Source organism: Lampetra fluviatilis, chromosome 42 (assembly GCF_964198595.1).
Source record: "Lampetra fluviatilis chromosome 42, kcLamFluv1.1, whole genome shotgun sequence".
In the NCBI taxonomy this organism is placed as follows: Eukaryota; Metazoa; Chordata; class Hyperoartia; order Petromyzontiformes; family Petromyzontidae; genus Lampetra; species Lampetra fluviatilis.
The window spans coordinates 1,317,930-1,322,906 of NC_136316.1; positions in this window are offsets into that span (position 1 = coordinate 1,317,930).

Genomic DNA, 4,977 nt, shown 5'->3' on the forward strand with positions numbered 1-4,977 from the left:
ATGCAGAGGATGCTCGGGTGATAGTAGGCTGGAGACACGGACGCATCTTTGTCCGATGTTCGACTCCAAAAAAGTAGATTACAGGAGGTCTGGGGCGTGCTCACGGAGGCATCGTGATCCGTGTGTTCTTGGTAAATTCGCTTCACGACGGCACAAGTGTAATGGTAATGGGTTTCGAGTGTCCTCTTCTCATTCGTAAATGTTTTACGTTTGTTCTTCCATAATAACGATGTCAAAATGATCCCAATCGCAAAGCCCGAGCACTGCTATGGGTTTGTTGTTGTTGTCGTGGGTTGTTGCCGTTGTTTAGTTTCCGTTTGCTCCGAGAAGGTTGTTAAAATAAAATAAATATATAAAGCGAGAATATTGTCGGCCCCATTTAAAACCGATGATGGCATCTCTCGTGTATCTTGTCACAAGGGGGTCGGGGCTTCATGCAATTCCAAATGGGATGGAGATTGCATTTTTCAAAGATGGGTTGTTTGAAAATAATAAAGAAATAAATAAACCCCGTAAATAGATTATGTAAAGGAAAATGGAAATACAAATGCGGGGGTCGTCTGCGGACATCGTGGCAATGTCGCGTTGTTTGTTGGATGGGCACGCGGTTGAAAATGAAGGCGCGTGCGTCGAACATGAAGTTAACGCCGTGTGCGACACTTTGCAGAGCCCCTCTTTTCACGGGTGTCATTACCCCTCGATGCCGTCAACGCGCTGAATAAGCGAATACACAAGCGAACGTAGCGAGAATACGAACCGCTTGCATTTTAATTGTTCACGCGGTTAAGATTTGTCGCCAAATCGCGACGCCTTCAATCTTCATAAAAAAAAAATTCCAGCCGAATCTCTTTTTGGTTCTTTTGGTAAAGCCACGTAGAAGGGAAATAATAAAATAGTAAAAATAAAACATAATGAAACATAATAAAATACAAAATATAATTGTGAGTATTGTATTTTATTATGTTTTATTTTTATTATTTTTTTATTTCCCTTCTACGTGACTTTACCGAAAGAACCAAGAAGATGAATCCCTGCAGTCACGAAAGCTTTAGATCGAAAAATTCCAGCCGAATGTATGTATGCATGTACGTTGCAACTTTTTTCGCACCGTACGCAGCCAACCGTGCTAATCGGAGGTGCAGTCACCGTCGCTCGCATCCGAACTCCGAACTCTCCCTTCTCTGGGAACCTCTCCGAGCGAACCTGGAAAAGTGGGAGAACGACACGGGAAGAGGTCCCATTGTGCCCGGAAGACGCGAAAGTGAGATCGGGTGATGTGAAACGATGATTTGCTAAACCCCCAATCCGTGTGTTAAATTGCTTGTCGAATTAAAGCGAGCAGTCCGGTTTATTTGAAGGCCGAAGGAGCGGTGGCTGGTGCTGTTCTAACTCGTTTGTGTTGCCAACTTAAACGGCTTTTATATTGGTCGCGAAAGCCTCCGTGTTAAATTAAACGGGTTTTGTCGGGCATTCCCTGTCTTAACAAACAAACTGCCGCCCCACGATGGAGACTGTTGGGAGAAATTTCCGACGGAGGGAAAAAGAAGAGGGGGCCGACGCATTCTAACCGCTTTTTCCACTGCCCCGTTCACTTTGTCAGTGGCCTGTGGTGATGCACGGGGCGCGTGGTGGAGGGTGGAGAGAGAGAGGGGGGGGGGGTGATGGCCGAGGCTGGCGGCGGGGCCTCGTGTCACGTGGGTTTAATTCGGCCGCACGCACGGTGGGGGGGGGGGGGACCTGCAGGCTAACGAGTTAAGCCCAATTAAAACTCAGCGGGGAAAGAATGGAAGCAACGGAGCTTAATTGGAGATGCGTAAAGGGCAGCAGGGTAATTGGCCCACAAGAGAGGGTAGATTCAAATTACCGAGCACAATTAAATACAAACTCGCCCACTGTAGCAACATAATTTTAGGCCCGTAATGAAATGTAAACTTTTCCGTACCACGGACGCACTCGCTGCACGCATTCGTCTGAATTTTTGGGCCATCGGGCAGAAAGGTGCTGCATTTATAACGAGACTCTGTGAAACCTCCGCATGTGCGTTTCGCGCTTCTGAACTGCTCACAGGGTTGCCACTTGTCCTGGTTTTCCCAGGGTCACCCCCATGTTTGAGGCAGTCGTCTTCCCTTGACATTAGAAGCGCTGGATTTTTGTCCGTTGCGTAATAAAACACCGCTCAGGGCGGCGAATTTACAGAATTGTGAGAGAAAAATGTTCCCCCCCAAATTTGCGCAACTTTATTCTGCTGCCCGTGTGTGAGCCCACACGAAAGGGTACATTTGCGCAAAGCTGTGTGTCTCCCACCAGAACGACTTCTCTTTGCCGTGGGCAGGGGGACGCTTAGAGCTGAGAAAATGTTTTGAGCTCAGGACCACACACACAAGAAACTTGCCCCGGGGAGTGGAAGTTGGAAAAGTACGAAGCGTCGAACCATGACGGGCCTTCATCCTATCCACCACCCTACAAACCAGATGCCGTAGGCTGCACGGGGTTTGTTCTGTGCCGTTCTTCCACGGTATCACAACGATGCTCAACGTATTCACCAGCCCTCGCTGACCCATCGTGGTGATGTTTGGACAAACCACCCCCACCCAGACGACATCGGGCATAGGGAGGCCCTCATCCAGCAGCCATTGACAAAAGGGGCTGTACATGTACTCGTGCACTGGGAAAGCGTCGTCTAGAGTGTACACCGGGGCCTTCAGGAAGCCAGGCCAGGGGCATCGGCCGCTGGAGTTGGGATGAATCAAGCCGACCGAGCTCAGCGCACACGTGGTGTACACGTGGATTATTTTTGCACGCGCAACAGAAACCACCCGCCGCCTCCCGCCCCACACAGCAGTGCACGCGGTTGTGGGCAAGTGCTTGTCACGTGAGCGCCTGTCAAGGTGGGCAGCACGCATCGAGGGAGGGGAGCTGTGGACACTGGACAGAAGTTGCCGCGGTCACCGTTGTCTGCCCAGCGCCGATGCTTAAGCACCGCTCCAGTTGCACATTTTCTGTTCAACACGCAGCAGGCTCTCGCGAGCAATAGCATCCACAATAGAGGGGTTTTGGGTTAGATCGCGTAAATATGTAAATGTGTCGTTACACCCACCACCACCCGACACAGCCAACTCAGATTGTAAATGTTGTGGCTTGGCTCTCCAACACACCGGTGTGCTGTACTAGTGACGAATAGGCCCGTTCTGTTTACGTGACAACTCTTACTAGTTGGCTGTGTCGGGTGGTGGCGGGTTTTAACGACACATTTATATGTTCACGCGATCTAACCCAAACTACTTCTATTATGGGAAAATGTTCATGCTGAATCGAATTGGGCAAGGTCCAACACTGGTTCAGACTATCACCACTGATATTAGCCATGTCCAGCACCACGCCCGGCCGTCTTTGTCTCCCCAGTGGCGATGTTTACACATCAAACCAGGTACTCATTTTAGGCTGAGTCGACCTAGTGGAGGTCGAGGACCGGTTAAGATAATCATAACCGGTGTTGTTGGCCGAATCGAACTCGTGTCGCCGGGTTCGTAGTGCGGCGCGCTCACCGCTACGCCACCGCTCCCCACAAAAAAACAAAGACCCCCCCACCCCCTCATAACCTTAACAGACTGTCAGGGCTAAGTGCTGTTAGCGAGCACCGCTCCCCACGCACACACACTCGCATGCGGAGTGCCCACTCGCCGCCACAGGGTTACATCTCTCACGCTTCACTCAAACGATCATCCGCGGCCCAGTTCTCCTCCCACCAGGGTATTAACGTCATGCATATATGGCCACCAGAATGATCACACGCATTTGGAAGATTAGAGTGGAATTGGGTCTCCGGCTTTTTCCGGCTCTTCCAGCTCGCATCACCTGGGCCCCGTGGGAGTGAATTGACTCTCTGCACGACGAGGCTCAAATTGCTCCGTTATCCAAAAGGCTTCCCCCATTCCACGGCGGAAACGCGGGGAAGCATTGACATGTCACGGGGCCAAAATGTGTGGAAAATATGTGGATGTTTTTGGGATGCGTTATTATTACTTTCGTATTAATTCTTGCTATTATTATTAAGTCCTTGTATGCCTCTCCCCCACACCGCATGCAAGTTGGAACTTATTTCGCACCGTACGTGTCCAACCGAGCTAACCGTCTGTTGTGTTGTAATGGTTCTAGCACACAGCACTCGCAATCACCGAGACGTCGCCAGCTCGCTGTGAGCGCCCACTTGAAGCAAAGCGACACGTTTCTTAAACCCCCCTCCCCACACCACACTTCGTTAATCAGCAAGTGGCCTGTGGTGCTGACGGGTGCGGGTACGTCCACCTCTTCCCAGATGTGTGGTCAGCAAGGAAGAGTAGACCAACTTACTCTTTTGAGCAACCCCTTCAGGCAGGGGCGTGAGAGAGCAATTGCAGGGCGGAACCTTTAGCTTCACATGCCTCTTGTCTCTTCGTCTTGCTCCACGGGTCTTGGATCCAGGGTCTCTAACACGCAGCGTGCACGCGTCTTCCCCAGTCACGTGACGACAGACCCTGCGGGTGGCGTCTGCTCCATCTCGGATACATTCCCGGCGCCTCTGAATTTCGGCAAAGAACACCAACGCCACCTGCCCGCGTCCCCTCCCAAACCAAGACGGGGTGTGAGAGAGCGTCTTGACTAGCGTCGAGTTGGGATTCGTGCCCAGCGTGCATCGTAATTGCTAAGTCCGGCAAAGCAAAATCATTCCCCCGGCACTGACCTCCCTCTTCTCCCTCTCCCCCCCAAAAAAACCGCTGACCGCACGCCACGAGGCCTCACGACGAGGAGGAACATCGCGGGGCGCGTGTCCGGCCGAGGGGAGCCCGCGTCGTTCACGTCCGCCTCGGGACGGCGGCGCTGCTCGGGGCCGGCCGCCGCGTCTGCCACTTCGCGTTGAGGGAGTGCCTCTGCCCCCCCCCCGAGCTGGGGGGGGGGGGGGTGAGCCCAGCGGCTGCGTCTGGGCCAGCGCCGTCGCTG